Raw genomic sequence first — 24,304 nt, 5'->3', positions numbered from 1 at the left:
CCGCTCTTCTCTCTCTCTCTCTCAAGCAGCTCGTTTCACACCAGACGATCACATTTCGTGAGTCTGAACTCGTCTCATTGGCTGCTGCTGTCCTCAGCCGGGCTTGACCCACTAAACTCTGTAGTGAACCTGAATTCCCTTCGTCTCATTGGCTCCTGTCTGGTCATGTGACTCCTCACGCTCGTCCTCCCTGTGGTGAAGAGCGCCCTCCAAAACCCTCAGTGTGTGCTCCTCTCGTCCGTCTCGAGGAGCAGCGACACATATTCTTTGTCTCTTCTCTGAATAAACAGCCCGGCGATCATCTCTGTGATTTGTGGGTAAATACGCAGACTGTGTTTGTGTCAGTCGTGTGCCGCCAGCGAACACCATTGATGTGGAAATCTTGTTTGTTTTGCCTTTAGTTTCCCACAGTTCCACAAGAAACTTTTCTGATTCATGTAAAGCACAACTTATTTCTCATGCATGTAATTTCATAAAGACCTGTTTGCACAAAAATGATCTTTTCTACTTACATCAAGGCCTGCTTTAATGCATCCTGAGACTAAACAAGGTGGAGTAGAGAGAGAAGCAGGACTGAGAGGATTACTGCTGCCAGCCTCCAAGAACCTCACATTCAGCTCTCTGCTTGTAAACCACTCCTAATTAATATCATTAATACATTAAGTATCCCCAATCATCATCATTTAGAGCAGCGAGCTGCAACAACAGCTTACTTTTCAGAAACCTGCAATAAAAAGTGTGTACGTCTGCTCAGACCCTGATGTTTCCACGTCAAAGACAGTTGGGGGGGTTTTAAGCGTACGCACACGCTACCATCAAATCTGAGCATACACATGTTTTATGAATGAGGGCCCTGGACTCTTACCAAGCATGTGAAGTTTGGGGACGATTGTACATCGCACGACGTAGTTGCTGAATAACTTTCTGTTTCATGGCGAAACATTGGAATTCATCAGGTTGCTACGGATACGCCCTTCAACAAAACTCTACGTCTTCACCGCTTAACATCTCAGAGAGCTTTAGATGACACCGAGCCGATCCGATTAAACCTCTAGGAGGAGTTTGCTTGAAAATTGGCAAAAAAAACACACTAAATTTGTAGAGAAAACTTCCTGTTCCTGTCCACTGCAGAGTTTCTCAATACTTAGGTCACTTTTTCAATGAGCATAACAGAAGTGTGTGTCAGTTTAACCGTAAATCATTCATCATAGATGTGGAACAAAATGTGAATTCTTTTCACACTCAGCAGCAGAGCTCGATGTACATACAGTGTGCAGGTTAACATAGTCTCTTCAAAGCATGACTCAACCTGTATGCTATGTTTTGGTAGTTTTAGGTCATAATGATCAAAAGGACTGTGTGAGCAGTTTTCAAAGAAGGACTGAAGTGTTGAGAAGGGTGTCCTAACGATTCTAAGAAACTGGAAATGAGCAGAAAGGACAGTTTTTATTTGCAATGAATTAATCAAATACTCCAAAATACTGAACTGATCGCTTCATAACCTGTAGTCTCTCTTTGACCTCAGAACCGATTTAGCAGAAATTTGAAGTATTTTGTTTTGCACAATTTCTTTTTGCTTGCTCCCTCTAATTGAATGGCTCTTTTATGTTCATCATGTAGTTTATATATTGGTTCTCCATTAATCCACTCCAGAGAAATGCAGGAGACATATTTTCCTGATACTCACCGCTTTTTGAACCTCTGCAAATGGACCGAGTCTTTCTCTGAGCAATAATAATCATCTACAGTTTGAGAAGTTATTAACACAGAGCTCTCTCTTTTTCTTAGGCCTTTTCTGTAAAGTACACAGTATTGTATTTGGATTAGTATTTTAAGTGTTGTGTTCCCAACAAACATAGACAAATACATGGATTTAGTGGCAAGAGTGAGTTGAATGTTATAATTTGACAGTTTGCTTTACCGTGGGAATAAAAAATCTGAGTTTAACTTTGAGCAAACTCCTTTGTATATAAAGACAAGCACACAGTGTGTGTGTGTGTGTGTGTGTGTGTGTGTGTGTGTGTGTGTGTGTGTGCATACATCACATATATAGTGTATGTATTGTCTTTCCTCGTTTTTTCCCCACAGGATAAATGAAGCTAATGTTAATGAAGAGCAGCTTCAGGAAGCCTGCAGCGAGAGATCGATCCCGAGCTCAGACCTCACCTCTTCTGCTGGCTGGGATGTAGTAGGCATGGAAAATCTCCAGTGTTAGGTAATGCTTTGGGAATATTGGGAATATTTGTAGCTGCTCAAACCTGCTGGAGTTGAGAGGTTTGGATCATTCACCTCAATCTGTGTGGAGATCCGCTTCAGTCTGAGACAAACACTCGAGATCACGTCACAGCTGTGAGGAGAGCTGAAGATCATACTTCTACTGTTTGACAGCTGGGTTCACCAGAGTCTGTTTTGATTTCTCAGGACTTTCTGGAGAAACATCTCAGATAAACTGGATCATTAAAAAGTCTTTCAGGTTTATTGTAATTAACTAAAACTAATTCTAAAATTAAAACTATTAAACCATGTAAAAAAATATATTACATTCTTTTTATCAGCTAGCTTATTATTTACGCTTATTAACTGCTTAAAGTCTCCAGTTTTGTTGATTGAAGTTTTAATTCATGTTTGATTTAAATAAAATAATCTGTTTTAAGATTATCACTGTTTTCTATCATAAAAAGTGCCCAAATTAGATGACTATTAACTTAATGACTGAGAGATGTGTAAAATAATTAACAACAGATGTTACTCTCTCTCTTCTCTCTCCTCTCTCTCTCTCTCTCTCTCTTCTCTCTCTCTCTCTCTCTCTCTCTCTCTCTCTCTCTCTCTCTCTCTCTCTCTCTCTCTCTCTCTCTCTCTCTCTCTCTCTCTCTCTCTCTCTCTCTCTCTCTCTCTCTCTCTCTCTCTCTCTCTCTCTCTCTCTCTCTCTCTCTCTCTCTCTCTCTCTCTCTCTCTCTCTCTCTCTCTCTCTCTCTCTCTCTCTCTCTCTCTCTCTCTCTCTCTCTCTCTCTCTCTCTCTCTCTCTCTCTCTCTCTCTGTGTGTGTGTGTGTGTGTGTAAGTGTGATGAAATGGTCAGCGTTTGGCTGTTTTTCTGGTCCCTGTTAGCCTCTGCTGGTAGATGCTGAAACTACACACTGGAGCTGAAGCATGAGTCTCCATTCAGAAGCCAAACACAAACAATAAAACAGACAATGTTGCATATAAAACAATAAAAATACAAGTGTTTTTGGTGCAGATGTCATGTTACCTAAAGGGCTCTTAAAAGCATGAAATATGAAAAGCATGAAACTACTTTTTCTTTTATACAGTATACAGTATAGCTCATGCAGTAGAATGCATTATATTAAGCTGTACTGGGTCTGTATTTGTGCTTACTTACACTACTCCCTTAAAGTATGCTTTCCTTTGATGAGGAAAAAGTACACACTTTTTAGTGTGTAGTGGAAGAGTAGTCAACCTTTGGGACAAACTATCATGTCATACAGTTTAAAGAACACTCTGTCAGTTAACACCATCATATATTATGTAAACAGAAATGTTGTATACGGTTAATCACTATTAATCATTTGACAACAATATAATATATTACCCGATTAAAAGCTGATTATTAGAAATTCGAACCTCTTTATTTAAACCTCTCTACTTGTGCATGTCCACCATGTTTGTAGTCTTTTAAAAACACTTTTTATTTGTGAACTGAATCCTTTAGGCACAATGGACTGCAGGGAATATAAGCCATGAGTGTGCACAGATCCACTCCTCAAAACCAACTTGAAATAGTAGACCATCCCGGGACTTATGGCATACTATGCTTCGGGACACACTTGTTCTAATCTCACATCGTATTTAGGATGGGTAGTATGTACACTGGGACACAGGTGTTGTTCTTTTAGAGACATTCGGGTGAATGGGTGGACACTGTAGTCCCTAGTCTTCAGGATCTCACTGAGATGGATACAACTTAAGCCAAACGTGATTTTCAAAGGGAACGCATTGCTTTTCAAGTCAGAGACATGAGGTTTTGTGAGAAATGGTTTTCATTTTCTAACTAGCTATATTTGACTTGCTTATTATCATGAAAACAGTAAGAACTGGCAGACGCTTCAGCCGAGTGGATGTCTGGAAGACGACACCGACACGCACAAACACACGCCCACGACTCCCACCGCTCCACCGAGAGCCGCGGTCGGCCGGCTGTTGTTTTGCGAGACTTAAGGGTTTTGGGAAAAATAATGAGCTCATCGCTCTGGCCCCGAGGTACCGCTGGCAATTACCATGATCCATGCTCCTGCTCAGCGGGAATTCACTCCCCTCTCAGGTTTTCTGGGACAGAGAAAGAAGACCTTCGCAGGGTGCAGGCATTCTTTTCTTCTGACATCTGGATTCAAGGGGGCCACATATTCAAAGCAACACGTCGGTTGCTAAATAAGCCCGCTTTATGCACACAGCTCTGATAAAAATGGCTCCCGTCCAAAAATAAACTAATGTCCTTGAAGTCAAAGTTAAGCGTTTTGCCAGAGATTGAGCGCTTTCTCAACAAACAAGTTCAACAAACAGCAAGTGGCGCTCCCTCCAGAAAAGAACCGGCGTGGAAATCGTCAGGTTGTACAGATGTGTTGAAGCGGAGTCTGCCGAAGGCTGCTTGGGGTGGGCTTTGTGTGAGCAGCAAAGTCAATAAATAAGGCCACTGCATCTAGCTGTTGTTTCTGGCGAACACTATTCATTATGTGTCAGGCGGTGGACAGTGTTGAAATCATCCGCTGCTGTCCACTCAATCTCCCTCATAGCCTCACGCATAAACGCTCCTCATGGTAAGTGAGACTGACAACATGTATAATTGACACTTTCTAATCTCTGGCCCGAGGCGTGGATGAGGAAATTGTTTCCACAGCCCTTGTTGGGCTCTTTCTCCCCGACAAGCTCCCAGAGCAGCTCTATGAGTGTACTGCTTTATTACTGCTTTCCATATGCCACCTGTATCACGTAAGAATCTGCTGCTGAGCTGAAGGTTCAGCGGATGTCAGGGTAAAAAAAAACAGTTGTTTCTTATCACAATCTGGAAATATAGCCACAAACGACAATCATCAGAATCCAAGCACACTGGAAAGGAAATGACCACAATTAGACTAAATTGCCTTGGATGATGTCAGCATCCTTGATTTTGTTGAAACTCTCCCCGTGTCCTCAGATTGTCCTCAGGCCCGTTTTCACCAAATTTCACAATTCTAACCCTGACTGTTCCCAAGATATAGGTCGGCAAGTTTACGTGCCCTCTTTTTTGGCTTGAATCTGCAAAACGTTTCAACAGCTTGAAATTCCCTGAATATCTTTAGCTTTCAATGCGAGGACTTCTCCCGCTGACGGTACTTAAACTTTGCGTGAACAGCCATCATGAGTCAACATCGCTACGCTAGGATATTTAATCATGTCTGTTTATTTGTCGTGGAGATCCCAGATGTCGGAGCCGAAGTTTGCGCGTCTAATGAGAAAAACACACAGCTCCATTTTTAACCCCAAGAAGTTGGCAGGTGCAGAGCTCAGAGCCGCTGATGTTTCACAGCCCTGTTATTAGATTCAATATTCTCACTTCAGCAATAAAGAAAAGGCTGTTTTTCATTACTCTGTGAACTTATTAACAAGCTTACTTTATCCTTAAAGGCTCACACTTAATTGCATTTGGAGAGGAAACGAGACTTGGCTTGAATGCCTAATGAGGACTTTTGAATATGATAAAGGGTACTTTTTGGATTACATCTTTTATTTATAGTTAATTTTACAATATTAGCCACAAATGGCAATCGCTCACTCTTCTATGGAACTCCTCCAACACGAGGAGGCTCTGAATCACTAATAACTTCAAGCAATTCAGTAAAATGATACATCCGACACCTCGCTGTTCGTTATATTTCTAGAGGACGGTGTGATTGATTCAGCTGCTAGTTTAACATCACATCAGCAGTCTTAGCTTGTTAACATGAAGGATTTCACTGACTAGCAAACATGCATCCGATATACAAGTTTAGGTTCTGCACCTGTCAGAAACATGACGGTTTATGAGTGTGTGATGCTTCTCATGTAGGCGTCTGGCTGTTGTTGAGACACAGTGGTTGAATCCTGCAAACAGACCCTGGTTGGTTCGACCACAGGCTCCTCTGAGTCTCTAGAAGCCAGAGACCTTCACAGCTCCTACTGACTCACTCAACCCCTGCTGTGAGACCCTGTACATCCACCTTTACTCTCGCCGCCGTGACCAATTACTACAGCGAGCTGTAATTTCATGTGAACGTATGTGGCTCGCGATGACATGGTTTAGATTAAATTTTGGCTCCAACTGTTCTGAGAACATGGTGACTGTATGGAATACATGGTCATGTGACCCCTTGTTGTGGTCAGTGCTGTTTTCAGCTAATTGTGATGATGTAACCGTTGGTTTTCTGAGCTTATATATGTGTCAAACTCACAAAGGTTTGCTAGACCACAAAGCAAGGGTACCCCAGTTAGTGTACCTCCAAGACATTGTTTATGTTGAAGAATTGCAAGCCAAGAATACTGGCACACTGAATATTATCACTGAATACTATGCAGAATGCAGTAGCTTCATGTATTAAGTTCAAATTCAGGGGACGGGTTTATGGAGGGGGCTAAATCGGATTCAGTACAATTCACCAAAAAAACAATGAGAAAAACAAATCAGGTAAAAAAACAAACAAAAAAAACTTTTGACAGGAATAGTTCTCACACAATGCAAACAAAGAAAACATTTTTACTTTTTTCACGGATTATAAATACTACACATGGCATTGTACCCTGTACTTGTTCACTGTACAAGATTTTGGGATTCTGGGAAAATTAGCATGCATTAAAAATGTATTCTTTTAAAGCCATGCACTTTTTTACTTCTTTGGATAGAAGCATCTTCCAAAAGCAATTAATTTAAACACCCTCAGGGTAAAGCATAGAAACTGACATAGCAAAATGCATTCAATGAAAGGTTTTTGTTTTGGTCCTGTTCTGCTGCTTGTACTCATGTAATATGCAGGTCAAATTAGATCTGCAAACACGTAATGTAAATTTTGTACGCAAACTGCACAGCACATCAGAGCATTGACGCTTTACTGGTATCACTCTAAATGATGAAAGTAGTCTGTGAAACAAAGAGCGCAACAATTGTCCTCAGCGCATACTTTAACTCTGTGAATGAATTCAGATATCATCTTGGAAATCTAAAGTAGTTATTTCAGTCTTTTAACAATGGGTCTTTAACAGCCTGAAGCTGAGTGATCATGTTCATTTGTCGCATATGACACTGGAAACAGAATAGAAAGTTGCATTGCATTGTGGGATTCCAAGAGTGTGCTGTTGTTCACTGGTTATTGAGTGTAGCTGGTCCTTTATTCCATGCATACTCAAAATCCACCTCCGCTACACACAGTGAGAGAAGCATGAGCTCAGCCCGACTCCTGATGTCATCGCTGCTTGGGCCGATGCCGGTGATTCACATTCTGTATGATGTATATTTTATTTGCAGTTCTTCATTACTCATAGACTCTGTAAGATATATCGCAAACCATGATGTACTTTGTTTTCTTCCCTCAGAAACTGCTTTTTGGCGCCTGGCTCAGAATGAACATTCATCACTGGTGGGCAGGACGCGGCACGAAACTGCATCGGCCAAAGTTCACGCAGAAAGGAATGCTGAACTCCTCAAGAGGAGCCCGAGAAATCCAGCATCAGCACAGATGAGCCGGAGGAGCCTCATCGCCTCTCTGCTCCGCTCCAGCCCCAGAGGCCCATAAACAATAGCCTCTCCTCACAGCGGCCCGGGCCGGATCCCAGCAACTCTATTACTATTCCAGTTGCCACGGGGCGCTGAGCCGCGGCGAACTGCGACCCCTGGCCTTATTTTCAAAGCTGATCTCTGAACTCTGCTGTGGCTCAGCGATGCGCTGTGAATGCTGAGAGGGGAGCAGGTGAACGGCTCTTCCTCTGCTGCTGGTTTTGATGTGGAACATGGTCTGAGGCGATTTCTCAATGTGTGCAGAGAGCAAACGCAGGGAAGTCAAGAAATTTGGCTCGAGACGTCGAAAAGTCCACGACTAGCAATTCGTTTGTCGGCGAAAGCAGTGTGCGTTTTGATGTCCAAGCGCTTTGTGTGGAGCGCACTTTGCTTCCTCTTGCATTGATTAAGACTTTAGGTGATAAGGTCCAGCATCTGAAAAATAACCCGAGGAAGCAGAATTAAGATGCTTCCAACATCAGTTTGATGTTCCAATCGCCTCGCATCCCCCAGTCTTCAACTGAAATAAAGGCAGCTAAATGTTGTTCACTTAGTTGTGTACATCGTCGTTTTACTGCCTCGAATCCTTCCTGCTTCTCTCTTTGTGTGTGTAAATCAATTTGGGCTCTAGGCTGATCTGCCTTACAGGCACCTTTTCCTTTGATTGGGTTCCCACCGCAGCCTAGTGCAGGACTACAGCCAGCCTTAAGTTCTTTGAGGGATTTGTACTCCCCCTAGTCTTAGCTTACCCGCTCTATCTGCGGTCCTCCACGGGCTCGGAGAATCCGCAAACCCGGCCTCCGTTGGGCGGGAAGAAAAGAGTCTTTCGCTGCAGACCTACCTGCAGGGCAAACGTCCTTCACAGGCCGTGATCAGAAACTCCTGTTTGTAATGAATTCAAGCCACATACAAAGAACATTTGTGAGAGTTTTCAGGGCTTTCAGGCCCGCATCCTTGAAAGACAACCTTGTGCGCTGGAATCTGGGTTAACTGAAGCTTAAATGGAGGCTTCGTTTGGTTGTGATTTTGATGGAAAACTAATAAATAAAGCTCTGTGTTGTGTGTATTTTAGTGACCGTGTCACCAGATGAAAGTGTACTGCTGTACAGCTCTTACTGTTTCTGCAGAAAATACTGTAATGTGTACAACATTGGAATTTTAAGTATTGCAAAGTGATGCGATCATTGATAACTGTGTAATTATGGCCACTGTTACACTTCCCGTTCGTTACTGTAATTAGTAGTAGAAGACAGTAATACTGTCAGGCGGTCAGTATGTCTTCCAGTAGGTTCTTTGAAAATAAAATGAAAACAGGATGTGCGTTGTTGAAACAAAAGTGCATTAAAAACACATTCACTTAATGGTCAAATAATGTTTTGTCGTTTATCAATAAAGAGACATGAAAACACTCTTCAATGGGAACACATTTAACACCAATTTATCAGGAAGTTAGAATTTTGTTTTATTTACAAATGTTTCATGCCATGTTCTGTGCATCAGTTAAATGTGCAAATTTGGAAACCTAGCCAACAAATATCTTGTATTTATGCCATCAATTTTGTGTGATTTAATCTTGATGAATATGACAATGTTAAAATTGAGCTGTTTATGTTGATGTTTGTAAGATCATATATTGTATCACGCATTTGCTGCTGGAAGTTTCAGCATAATCTATGCATCTATGGATCTACGAATATGCTAATTAGCCCACACCTCCACCCAATCACAGCAGCTCGGAAAACCTGCCACTTTCACTCAGAGAAGCAATAAACGCTGCAAAGTGTCATGTCTTTGATATAAGTTTGAACCAAAAACTGATTTCAAGGAAGAGCAAAAGGCTTGTCTTTGTGTCAGATGGTAATGCATCATTGCAGTCGTTGGATGTCAAACGGATGTCCTTTGTCTTGACTGTTTTCTAGCAGCTAATAATGCACATGTTACACATGCCATGTTCCTGTTTGCCATCAAGCTACCTTTGATACCAGTTTCATGCTGACTGATGGTTTGTCTTTAAGCATGTTAAAAACACCAGATAGACGTGAAAACAATGTTAAAACCTTGATTAGCTTCAAGCTTTTTATTGTGCCAAGCAAACAGCGTTTGTAATCTTAAGAGCCTCTAATAAAAAAGAGTTTCATAAAGACCATATTCTGACTGTTAGCTGCGGACACATAATGAATTTCCGTGCTGAGCTGTCATGAAGTAAATTGTCCCTTGCAGTGAAAATGACTTACAGGCCTTGAATTCCCCTCTTAATTAGCAGGGTTTAAGATGACAGCCTCAGAAGAAACAAACACACGCTCTCAGTCCTTCACAAAGCTGATTCGTACACGCTTCTGATGATGAAACAGCGCCACCTGTCATCACACACCTTCACTGCACTCACATACAGCAATCACTCAGTGCAAGAGGAGGGGAAAGATCCTCGGCCATTTAATCCTCGAAGGTTTAAAGAGAATCAGATCGATCCAGGAGCGGCGCTTATCAATCTAGCTGGCAGAAGTTGCAAGCGTGCATGTCTGGAGTTTATTTCGCTGGAACCGAGTTCGTTAGGCTTCAAAGAAACATATTCCTGTGATTGAGGTCGACTGTAATGATGTTTTATGAACACGCTAGAGGGGGAAACTCCACAGAAGAAATGTTTAAGCAGCTCTCACTTTGAACCTCCGGGGGTTTGTTCACTCGACCTGTTTATCGTCTCGTAAAAAACGCAGGTTAACTTAGATTTCCCATTTTAAATGGAAGCTTGCGTTAAGTTCACGTTTACCTGTTTAATTGCTGCTACTTGGGCCTAATTATAGCTGAACCGACAAGTGCATGCTAGGTTTGTTTGCGTGTAGATCAGAGTCTAGATGCTTTCTGCGTGCGTGAAACGACGCCATGTACTGGAAATGAACTCACTCCACAAGACAAAATAAAGACGTGGGGTGTTTTCGCAGGTTTCTTTTGTATGCAGGGATCTCCACACATCTGGTTTGAGTCACGCCGAGAGCAGGCCTTTCATGAGTCTCTACCTGCATGTGAAGACGGACCTCCACGTCATTCAGCGTCGAGGAGGAAAACATCCAGATAACATCAGCATCACATCAGAAGCTCATGCAGGCTCGGTTTTCCATTTCTCTCTTTAGGGTCCTCACTGTCTGACACACACACACACACACACACACACACACACACACACACACAGCGTCTGTGTCTCTGTATGGTATTGCGCTCTAGATATCTCATGTCTCCATGTTTGAGTCACCCTTTATGAGCAATGGAGAAATGAAATCTATCTGCTTCTCTGTTTCGTGTTTCAAGCATACGAGTGTCTGTCTCTCTCATATTCTCACATTCTCTCTGCCTCCACATAAACATATAAGCACCGGATTGCCAGCTGGGACATTTCTTCACCTTCGAGAGAGTTTGTTCTCGACAGATGGCTTTTGTGTTCTCTCTGTTTTACTGTAGAGCACTTTGTAAACACTCATCTGATGAGAGCAGAGCACCTCCTACTCACCTGTCAATCAAACATCAGAAATAACCAGCAGTGTGGGCTTTATAGAGTTCATGTAGTCAAATGTATATATTAGTTTCTAATATGTTTTGATTGTTATATCTGATATATGGATTTTTAAGACTATCGTGTAAATGATCGTAACTTTAGAGTTAAGGCTGTTTTTTGTATTCAGCTCTTTTAGTGGCTGCTCAGTTTGAATCTCTGAATAAAACTGAACTCTTTTTTGCTCTGTTTTTTCACATATATCAGATTATATGAGCTATAAAATGCACAAACTGGTCAAATGTATATCATGAGTGCAGTGTAAGCATCTGCCAAGTGAATAAAGGTAAATGTTTATGGCTATCACAGATGTCTTTTGAGAGGCTTTGCTGACGACTGGAAACGCTCGTGATTCGTGATCTTCATCCGAAGCCCAACGCCTCGTGGCATGTTTATTAGAAAAAGCTCACCCTGAGTTTCTGTTTCTTCCGAATGTCTTTTTTAAAAGCTACAAGCCACAAGTTAGTGACTAATTCTTTTGAATGTTAAATAAAACTGTTCTACAGAAGGGTTTGACACACAGCGCAGGAAAACAGAAGACACGGGCGTGTGAAGCAGCCGCGGAAATGGCATATTAATCCACTCCCAACAGGGAATATTTCACTGCACCACATCTGGCAAAACACGGGACACACACTTCTCTGTCTCTGTGTGTGTGTTTAATAAGCCAGAGATTTTTCACGTGGCCTTTTTCAGGTATGAGCCCTGGATGAATATTAAAAGACCTATTGTCTCATATGCTTCTGTGTAAATTGTCATTGATAGATGAATACTATTTTCAACAACACTTTAATGTAACGACCACACACACATTCCTTCAAAACATGTTAGTATACAAACCTTACTCAAACGGGACCTGACCGTCATACTACAGCTTTATTCCACTATTTATATATATATACAGTATATATATATATATATATATATATATATATATATATATATATATATATATGTGTGTATATGTGTGTGTGTGTGATGAAGAAATGATGTCCTTAACAGTCTTCAAGTAGTTTAATGTTTATTCAGACTTTTATTAAAATGTTTATTCACTTCTTGATTCAAAGCATTTTTGACTTGAGAAGACAGACTTTAGAAAATAAAGTCACATCAAAGTCATTCTTTAATTGCCCTTCACTTGTTCCATACATATGCAATTATTTTTTATATTTTGAAGACTATTTTGAAGAATGTGAAAAAAATGTGTTAATGTCTACAAACAACTGTTTGATTAAAAAAAAACACATTTCAGAATCCATTTGCCATGAGAAAGTGAACCTGGGAGCATGTGTGTGTGTGTGTGAGTGTATCAGTGTGTGTGTGTATCAGAGTGTGTGTGAGTGTGTATTAGTGTGTGTGTGTGTGTGTTTTAGTGTGTGTGTGAGTGTGTATTAGTGTGTGTGTGAGTGTATTAGTGTGTGTGAGTTTATCAGTATGTGTGTTAGTGTGTGTGTGTGGCCTATGGTGCAGGTTGGCAGCAGCTGGCAGTAACTCTCTGAACTTCCTCATTAATAAATGATCACAGACCACCATCTGGAAAGAGTGCAGGTCGCGTGCGTGCGTGTGCGTGTGTGTGTGTGTGTGTGTGTGTGTGTGTGTGTGTGTGTGTGTGTGTGTGTGTGTGTGTGTGTGTGTGTGCGTGCGTGTGCGTGTGCGTGTGTGTGTGTGTGTGTGTGCGCAGGAGCCATAGAGGTTTGACCCTTTCAAACATGGCTCTCATCTGTCTGTCTGTTGGGGTCAGAAGAACCACAGAACGAGAGAGAGAGAGTCAATCAAGGCCTTTACCGCGGCGTTCAGAGACTGACCGGGCCCCGCGGCTCCGGCTCATCTCACCCCCGGTGACCCGTCCCAACCGCCATTTATATCACGGGTGTCACACTTACGGCCCCGCGGTTTGAAAATAATATAAATAATACATTATTTTAAAATTTAAATGACGCGTACTGGCTACAATATTTAGTTTTTCATTTGAAGATTCATTTTATTTATGTCTTGAGTCTCATTATGACTCAATGAATCTCTGCTTTGTAACTCATGACTGTGCTGCAAGTTACTCGTGATTTTAAACATGTCCAAAAGAATCATTGACCTGGAAGACACTATTTAAGGAGAATTTAAAAGAAAGGTTTATGATCTCAAGGCAGACACGTATGTTTGATCACAACTCTGGCTGTGAAATATATTAAACTACATGAAGAGTGAATCAGATCATGAGGGTTTATCAGTGCTGGATTAAGGATAGAATACTTATAAAATAACCTAATTTAAAACATGGAGGTAAATGCCCTGTTAGAGTATGTGTCTTGAATGTCAGATTCATAGATTTTATGTTGATTTTATCAACAAACTGAAGTTTAGTCCTAAGCGTGTCACGCTGTAAGCACAGGGATGTCTGTTGATCTCGGTTTCGGAGAGAAAAGGTTTAATAAAGCCAAAATTGTGCGTCTCCGAGCAGCACTGTGTATTTTGTTACTAAATGAATCTGTGTTTTTGAATTATTTATTGGCCTATTCATAAAGGCATTCACTGGCTGTTTCTCAACAAATGATTCTAACGAAACAGCTGTCTTGAATCAATCTCTTTGATGACCGAGAATGGATCAGTCATTTAGAAGAGCTTTTACTTTATTTATTTATCCATGACAGCCTTAAACCAAACCGAGGCGCCTTCTCAAAAATAATAAATAAATAAATAAATAAATAAATAAATAAATAACAATTAGCGTTTTGTGTCAATATTACCAACCTCTAAAATAAGCATCATCTCTGAAAAAGGTTTAGGTTGTAGAGTGTGTGGTTAGTATGAATGTAAGTCTGAGCAAAGGATTTCAAAGGTGTTTGTGTTTCACCAAAGATTATTCTGACATTTTCTCCTCGACCTAAAATGAGTTTGACATCCCTGATTTATATCATCACTTCATCCGGAGCTAAAGATTGACAGCAGGTTAGTGTACGTTCTGATGAGTGTGTGTGAGAGATGTTGTGGTTCTGCATGGTTTCTGTGTGTTTTAGCACACTGTGCTCTGGGTGTTTTCTTCTTGGTTCTCTTTGGGGAGAAGCTTTTGTGAGCGTTTTCTTCTCCTTATCTGGTGTGAAGCATGCTCCTGATATAAACACGTTTCCCTGTCTGTGCGTCAGATTCAGATCATCCTCTTTCACATGAAGCGATGAATTCAAAGACTTGAAACGACACAAAAAATATGGAATTAAAGAAAACGTACTTTCTGGAGGTTAACCTTTTTGGAGGCTATGATCATTTTATTTTAATGAGAACTTATGATAATTTTTATTTTAATGTTTATTTTAATGATTTTAGAACTATATTTTAGATCCCGTCCTGCAGACGTCAAACTGTCAGTGTGAATGTATTTTAGCACGACTGGAATGTTGGCCAGACATTAGGATCAAAACCTGCTTTATAATAGTAGTCTAATTTTCTATTGCAGTGTTGTTTTCATGGATGATTTCAGTTATCGGTGAACAGATAGTACCTCTTTGGGTTTGATCTGAGGGATGAATCTCGTGTGAGATCCTGCTTCAAAGACCCTAGTGTTGGTCATCAGCGTGTGACTTCACACAAACCCACAAAAAACCCCACAACACTTTCCCTTCAACTAATGTCAGAACACCGTTGTCCTCTCTTCAACAGGAGATGATTACGGACGCATCCCACTCACTTTAGTTCAACAGGGCTATTTCTCTTAATTGAACAGTGTTTGCGTTGCAGGAGAGTTCTTATAGCTATTTCCATTTATTCGTGTCTTCAGTTTAATGTGCTTTAAAGACTCTTTAGCATCACCTCAGAGTTTCCGTCTGTCGTCGAGTCAGTCATCAGTATGAATCTTTCATGAGGGAGGAACGGGGTCGAGCCCTTGCCGTTGTGTTGCTCACTGGAAGATCTCCACCGAGGACCTCCTCTCATTAGCATCGCCTCTCTCTGGCTCAGACTCGTTCCTTGACCTCTGTTGATTTTCTGTTTCCAGAGCACGGCAGGCCTGTGTGTGTACATTTACTTGGCCCATGAGTTTTATCAGGCATTTTAATATTAATTAGACAGAAAAAGACTGTGATTAGTGTGATTATGAGGGTCTTAACCTCCAGGGCTCACATTGGTTAGGTGGAGCATGACGGTTGACTCCAGCGAGCTGCAGATCAGCGCCTCTCACAGTTTAAGGAGGCCACGCAGGTTGAAGAGCCACTTTTCTGCTAATCGCAGGTTGGCCGTATGAGTTCCTAAGCGGCCTGGTGAGCCCTCTCTGTCTTCACCTCCAGTCTAATATCCTGCATGAATTTCCTTGTTGCTTTAGGCTGGTTAGTTCGGGTGGGCAGAAAGACCCGGGTCAACCAACATGATCTTTCTGAAGAAGCATGTTAATCTAGATAAGGCCATCAGCATCCAAAACACATTTTTTGAAAAATAAATGAATGAAAATCGTTGCGTGAAATCATTTTACACTTTTAATGAAATAAAAACTAATAGATTTTGAAACCACATTATTTTATTCACAGTAGAACATCACGACATAATGTTTTACTGAGAAATCTTGCACTTTTATACACTAAATGAGGTCTTTTCAAGTTGGATGTCTGCTACAGGTCTCCAAAGAGTTGACATGGGGGCAAAAAAAGGGCGGGAAAGCATTCATTTTGAAAAGAGTCAGTAATATCTAGCGACTAATTAAGGTAATTAACGCAGGCACAAGGCACAATGTAAAATGAAATAATGAATGAAATGGAAACTAAAAGAATTTCAAATTAAATTATCCATTTTTTTATTTACAATAGAACATAGAGAAAATGAATGTTTAAATAGAAATTTTACAGTTTTATCCACTAAATGAACTAATTTCAGATTTGATGCCTTCTACAGGTCTCAAAATAGTTGGGAACAAATGATGAAAAGTTTCGGCTGGGAGAACAAGGATTTCACCAAACCTTTAACACAAAACTAAGTAATATATTCTATCAATAATATTTTACGTATCACGATCAGTAGGTAAACATCAGTTGTTGTTAAAAGGACTTGTTAAATGTGTTGAGATCAGTTAACCGGTGGATGTGAACACAAATACATTCTTGTGAAAGCGTTCACCCTTCGCTTGCTTTTCATCTCGTGTCCCAGAGCTCCTCATTTACGCTCAACTCCAGAAGAGGTTCACTTTACAAGCTCTCTGCATGGAATGACTGTCATCTCCATTTTAACTGTTTGTCCTTCAGCCCGTTAAACGATTCAAGGAGCGGTTTGCAATGGGGCTTATTTGTCTTTTTTCCTGATGTGCTGAAATGCAATGAGAAGAAATGCAATGTTTTTTTTTTCTTCCGAGAGACCAATAGTTTTATCTAAACTTGACTAATTCTTCAGTCTCTATGGCAACCAGGCTAAATTTATCAATGGCTATTTGTGTTTGCATCTGATGTAACGGGAGATGGAGAGATGTAACAATCAAACCTCAGAGTCCACTCAGGAATGAATGTTTAATAGAGCAATAATCTTACGTATGCATGCACCTATACAGACAAACTAACTGTAAGTACTTCAGCATCACCTCTCCGCAGCATCTGCCGTCACCACAGGTTTTAGCAGAAGCTGTCAGAGTAAATCTGGTCCAGTGGTCCAGAGCCCATGAAACGAGAACCCAGCACTAATTAATCCTCACCTGTCAGCCCAACCACAGGTCATTAACTGCATAATGATCATCATAATGGAGCCGGAGATGATCATTACAGAAATCAAGGTTTGTATCTTGTCATAAATACTATCAAAACGTGGTTTTAAGATGGTGCTTGGTGACTTGTCGTCTTGCTCACTGTATTATAAGAGAGGAGTTTGACAAGTCAGACGTCTTTTAGTTGGTTATTTCAGCCACAGCTCAGATTAGATAGCTCCTTCCGCCATGAAATCCCACTTCACGCAGCTGTATATGAGATTTGTTTTTATGTGGTTTATGTTTTACATTAGAGAGCAGATCTGCGCTGTGTCTGTGTAGTCGACAGCAGTCGTGACGAAAGTGTGCGAAACCAAAAATAGTGTCATTAGAGTATGTTCTCCCCCACTGCGTTGGTTTTGCAGTTGCATTTGAAAAGCTGCACACAATTTTACTCGTCTACATAATACATTAGAGTTGAATGTCAAACGCTTCAGCGTCCTGTGAAGTTCTCCTTCATCTGATATGCTCTCATTTGATGGGCGTTGCACAGGCCTGTGGAGCGACCGGCCAACAAAGCCAGGTAACTGCTCGAGCTCAGAGCGCTTAAAAGCTTCCTCAATCATCTCACGGCGATTGCTTTGTTTTATTCATGTTAGACAGACAGTGGATTCAAGCAAAGAGACGGCTGGACCGAAGTTACCTGACAGAGAAGGACGCGAACGGAGGATGCAGGGATGGGTTTATTATTTGTTTGGATTGTTGTTTTCTTCATCTTTCTCGCAGACATCTGGACCCGTGTCTGACGCTTTCTCTCTTCAACATGTGTAAACTATCAAACGTTCACCAGGGAAGTTCTCACCTTGCCAGTTTTGTCGTGACAAAAGCGGCTCGTCAGATGTGTGTTGGACCGCCCGCGGTGAGAGACGCTCCTCGTCTGACAGCTCGGAGAAGCGCTAAAACCCCGCTCGCTCTCCTCAGCTGCTTTAATGATGAAAAGGAAACGTAAGGTTTGCTAGACTTCTTTAAAAATACATTCAACCAACGTTCAAATATTTCTAATGAATATGCAACAGTGGTTTGGCATGATGAGGATGTTGATGATGTCAGGGCCATTCTTTATTTGCGCTTGCCGTTAGAAAGCGAAGCAATCCACAGCAGATCCAACAAAATTACAAAAAACATTATCATCCTTTCATTTTACTACAGGATGATCTTGCACGCACTTTTTTTGGTACTGTAAACGGCATATATTACCAGCCATCTGGCCATCTGTCATTACAGACTGATTGTTTGGATGTTTAGTTACTCTATAGTATTTTAAGATGAGTTTCTGGTGTTAGTGCTTTGATGCAACCTGTGTTGTTAAAAGCGCTATATAAATAAAAATGATTGATTGATTAACAAAAGCTTTGCAATCCGTTGCCAAAGAATTCGGAAAAGGCTATTTCTAGTGTTCTGATGAATAAGCTATTTTACAAATGACTCAAACACAGCCAAAGACTCATGGTCAGTCTGATTAGATGAGCCACATTTGAAGAAGTCATTCACATCAGATGACGTCTATATTAATGTGACTATTGACATGCGGCTTCTAAACTACATTTCCCCAGTATAATCAATGAAGCTGTCTCATGCTCATCTAAGGCCGTTCCGCAGAGTAGAAGCAGGTTTATGAGCAGAAGAAAGGTCGTGGACCTGATGCTCATCTGACATTAACCCGGGATGGGTTTCTCTTTCCTGATTGAATTTTCTTTTCACGCTGGATGATACGCTGGCAGCATTCGAGCCACCAGCTGCTATTTTACCCAGAAAGTTGTCTGTAAGGTCTAAATCCATAACGAAGGAGCACCAGACAGCGCAATGAAAAATGTGGCTTTAGATAAGGTATTCAACAAAGGTCACCATAAATGAGGAGAAGCGCTGGTAAGAAACACAATATCCACAATCACAGGCGCTCCCGTCCGGACGGGATTAGATTTCTCGGAGGACGCCGGAATACTGCCGAAAAACAGCAGGTAATTTGCTCTGTAAATTTCACCCGGAGAAAAACATAGATGTGTTCGATTCGGACGTGGCTGAAATCGCAAAGTACGTCTGCGAAGCTCCCGAGGGAAAACCAGTCCCGTCTGAACGAAGCTTGTGGCCAAACAATGTTTTTAAAGATGCACGGTGTGCCTAAAATAAAGTAGAAGCTTTAAGCAAGAAACCTTCAATACAAATTTCACATTTGCATTTGATATAGGTTACATTGTTAAAAACCGCTATTATCACACGCGATTAGCATACGCATGCGACTCCTGAAATAAGGTGATTCTTATATTCCGGCTCGAGGCTCAGTCAAAGAAACTAATCCTTAATTGTGTACGTGCTTGGCATACTCATGCCTGATGGGCCGTGAAGGATCCGTAGCGAGCCTCTCCCCACACTTCTCTCCTTTTAAAATTCTTGCTGTTAAATGGATTTATGATCAAAGCGCCGTACCAGCGTATTGTCTGCCGCGACGTTAGTCACACACTGCTGGACTGGATTTGATCTCCTCCAGGCTTAAGGGACTAAAAAGTAGACAGACGGCAAAAAGGGAATAAGGAAGAAAGGATTGAGGAGAGATGGCAAAGGACAGAGTGAGATGTATTCAGTTCTGGGATCATCTTTGTGTCTGCCGCTTTGAGCGTCGCCCAGCGGATTCCCGGAGACACGGAAGCTATAAGCTACAACTAAAGGCCCTTTCGTGTGAGTCGCGTCAATAAATGCAGCGATTGCCTCAGGCCTTTTGAAGCACAGCGGATGATGACCAGACATTCAGAGTTACCGTACGTATCACTGCATGGATCCTTGCGCAGGTCAGGAGCTGCGCCCTGAATTTAATACGATACTCAATCCTGCGTGAGTTTTATAAAGCTGCTACAGCCGCGTGCGTGAAATGTCCAGCCTTTCACACTGTATTTTTCCAGTTAATTAGGTGCATCGTGCAGGTGCTTGAAGAGCACTTACTCACACTATTCATGCTGCAATGTCACAGAACAGAGTGCCATTTGGATGCGCCTAAGATTTCCTCAAGTCTGAAGACATATATCATGCATGCATGTAAAATCAAATCAAATACATTAGATAAGCCATGGGTTATTAATATAAAAAAAACAAAACACTGAGGCTGCTTTTCAGTAGACTTGTTCTAATGTCTTCAGTGCATTACAGTGTGATACAATATGCATTACTGTAAAATTCTAAGCACTATGAAATACTCACAATATTTAATTTTATTTGAAGCAGGACTTCATTTTAATTCACAAAGAAAGCTATCGTTCACGTGCCACACTTCCTCTGGAGAAAATCCATCCATCCATGATCGTAATATATTCTAATAAAGCGAACTGGTTTCGGTGTGTTGACGTGTATTTTTCATCTGTTGAGACGGTTGATCTCTGGTGGACGGACTCTCTCACAAACACCCGGGGTTTGGTCCTGTCCAGATCCGTCTGTGGGGACCAGCTGAGTGATGGCCGTGTCCCTGAGAGACAGAGGTGGGCTGGGAGAGGATGAGGACGCCTCCAGACGCCACACAGGCGTGTAATTGGTGTCGCCGGCCTTCAGCAGAGATCCCAGCAGAGCCGAGCAGGGCAGAGGTTAGTTTGACATATTCTCTGCGTTCACCGGAGAACATGAAAGACCTCACACTCAGACACCAGTTACTGTACGAGCCTCTCACATCAGAAACTATATCTTTCTGTAAAAATAATTGCAGTGTGCATTTTACAGAAGGATTTTGATTGGACAGTTGTGAGTACTAGAGTGATTTCTAAAACTAGAGTTTGGTTTTTGTGAACAGGCCTGAGAAACTTTGCAGTAGTTAAAACAAACGTGTTTACTACAGTTAAAGTGATTTACAAATATTTCCTTTACTTTTTCTTTTAAAAGGAAATCATTTTATTGGCATAAGATTATGTCCTGGATTTCAAAGTGTGAGAAAGTGCTATCTGCATTTGCATTAATCATCACTCGTCAAAGATAACCTGAAACACACATCTTGAAAGGATTCCTGGAGGTGAGCAACTGCTTTCTTACATGCTTTACAGATATTTATGTTAAAGAATGAGTTGATATTTATACAGGACAGTCCTCACGGGAATACTCATTCGTTTTTAAGTAATAACACAAGAATAATAGTGATCATTTATTACATATTATATACAATATATTCCATTGCATCATTGCAACTCTAAAAAAGCATATGACTTTATTATAGGAATAATTTTTCTTAAGGTTGACTTTTAATGTTACACAAAAACAGCCATACATTCATAAAAAAATAAATACATTTAAAAAAAAGTCTATCTGCTCAGTTTTAGGGCTGTCAGTAAACGCTGTCATCAAAACATCAACATCTCCACCCATATGAGTCAATTATTTAGAAACATTTTCATATAAAAACCATACTTTTCCGAACAAAGAATTGTGCTCGTGTCTCTTTCTGTGATGTAGCTGCTGTCAGATCCAGTACGGTTGACATTACTTCCTCTTTCAGAGATAGTTTCTTTGTGAAGTCTGTATTACGCTGTGCCTCTTTTAAAAACAATCCACAGATAAATGCCCCGAACAAACACACACTCCATACAGTCCAGTGGACATGCCCTAAAACCCCACGACATCCGACAAAGAAGGGAAGTCTAGTGTTACCAGCTCCTTTCCCTTTAGTGTGGATTGATCATCTGTGATTTGTTCAGCCATTTTTATGCTGCATCGTGAATGTTGTAAATGTATTAATCATTTGACACATACTTGGATAGACTCTGTACATCCTGGTCATTCACCAAACAGAGTCTTCTCACAAATATGTTGGTGAAGAATTAGGATCCAGGCCTAAAACTCAGGTCCTACATGTTTTAGTGTTTAAATAAAATTCTCTGTGAATATTTGACTATTTTCACTTTCATGATTGACTTTCATTAATCTACATGAATGTGTTCGGGACTCCCGGGGCCTCGCTTATAAAACGCTGCACAGAAGCCATTCTACATTTAATATTACAATCAAATATGCTTACATATTATTCATAGAATAAACATACAGACAGAAAATGCGCATAAACCTGTATTTCAAATGTGAAATCTATGAATCGCAAAAGGTCGTGAACTTGCACACAGATTATTGCTTTCAGCTCTCAGTCTTGTAAACGTCTCCTAATTAATGCCATTAACATATAAAATATCACCAATCATTACAACTTAGAGCAATTACTGACAAGTGTGTATGTCTCCTCTGACCCTGATGATACACACTGCCATGTTCAAAGAAACAGTGCATTTTACAACTAAATCTGTACAAATACAGAAACCAGACGGTAAACGACGGTAAACCTCACAGAACTGGCATACAACATAAGCGTGACTTATTTACAGAATTCATTTTCAGCATATACCATCATTCACGTGGAGAAGTGACGTTAATTAGCTGGAGACGTGGGTTTATTTCAGCACACAACACAGACAGTCCTGAGCCTGCGGCGGATGACAGCTTTAAAACCTGGCCGACCCGAGGCTGTGTGTCTCTTCCCTGTTAGGAGGCTGTGGCAGGACCCCTGTGTCCCGCGGAGCTTGTTAAGAAGACAGCGCTGAGAGCAGAGGGTCGGTGTCAGGGGTCTCTCTCTCGTCCACAGCTTTCGCTGCCCACCTGTCTGCCCTTGCCTTTCAAGGAGATGGCATGAAGGAACACAAGTCTCATGGGTTTAGAGGATGTGGACAAAGAGACTTACTGGACGCGAACCGGGCATAAAACGTACAATATTTAAGTGTTATGTACAGTCAGCTGTAATATATGGTTCAGTCTTTAAAAGGCCTGCGGGCCGCCCGTTGAATAGCCCTGATGTAAGGTGGATGATCTAGAAAGGTGGTGCTGGGGAGGTGGAGGGATTCTGATATCGTTGCAGAGCCAGATAAATCAAATGTTGAGTAGAAGCCAATCAGTTCATGCAATCGAGGCTTTCCTTGTTGGTCCATGAAATGATTTAACTGCTATATGTGTGTATTGTGTATATGATTTTTGCTAAGCCATCCATATTGTACGAGTCGCCAATCCGTCTGAATTCATACAAATCAGCAGTCTATGAATACTTTAATAACTGTTAGAGAGTTAGTAGACATGTAGGTGCAGTCTTACTTCTAGTCAACAGAGAGCGTTAAAGGGACCACCAAAATAAAGTCAAACTTTTTTTTCCAGAGGAAATTAGGCTTTTACAAATCAATGGCTAAAGGTTTTTTTTTTTTTATCTTTTAAAAATGAACACTTTGATGATTAAAAATACTGCGCTGATTTGTAATGTAAATTTGACCACAAATCTCATGAAAGCACATCTAAAAATACGAGACTTTGTGCGCGCTCTGAAAGATTGCCTCCCAGAAATATAACGTCTGCAATCTCAGCACTTCTGATTAAGGAACGCTCCCGAGCCAATAACGTGGAAGCTCATCTGAAGCGAGATTACGGGCCGCTCGGCACTGACCTATATAGATAGCCCAAGGAAGTCGTCTGCTCACATGGCATTATGTCTGGTGAAAGGGCATTAGCTGATTTTGCACTACATGAGTCTGTCTGCATTAATGTTGGTCCTTTTCCTCATGCGGCCCGTGAAAGGCTGGACGGTAGCGGTGTTGGCATATGTTTCCCAGGGTGAGGCCCGGCCTGCATTGTTCTGAGCGGATGTCAGGACGCATTAGAGCCGGCTGGGCCGTGCTGGGAAACCCCCTGCTCGGAGACGCTGCTAATTACATTCAGACGGGCAGCGCTGCAGACGTATATGAGAGGTGGAGCACGGGTGGAGCGGCGCATGCATGTGTGCAGCAGGGAACTTCAGCCGCAACTACACAACTGAAGACAACCGCTATAGAGTGTCTTGATGATTTAGATGAAGCAGCCCTCTGGTAACAGTGTGTGTGTGTGTGTGTGTGTGTGTGTGTGTGTGTGTGTGTGTGTGTGTCAGCCGCCCACAGTCCAGGTCACTCTCAGCTCAGGATCTGAATGTTTGATTAAGCAGAGATTCGTGGCAGGATTCTGCACGTTTGACCCTCGATTTATTTAAGCAAGCTTTATGAATTCACATGATTTTTGGGGTATAAATTATTTATGAATATACTTCATACAGCTCAGCGCATAGTCAAACCATATAACGTAAGCACACGAAGCATAACTAGTATTCCCATCATCATCATCATCGTGGTCGTCAGTGATGTGAATACTAACACATGGTAACTGGGTGTAGATGCTTCCCTGTATTCTGTACATGTCTCATGTCGTGCCATACACTTGCCATATCGACCCAGCTTTTGTTGAGTCTGCAGCGGT

This window comes from Puntigrus tetrazona, chromosome 16 (genome assembly GCF_018831695.1).
Source record: "Puntigrus tetrazona isolate hp1 chromosome 16, ASM1883169v1, whole genome shotgun sequence".
NCBI lineage: Eukaryota > Metazoa > Chordata > Actinopteri > Cypriniformes > Cyprinidae > Puntigrus > Puntigrus tetrazona.
This window is presented reverse-complemented; position numbering follows the sequence as displayed.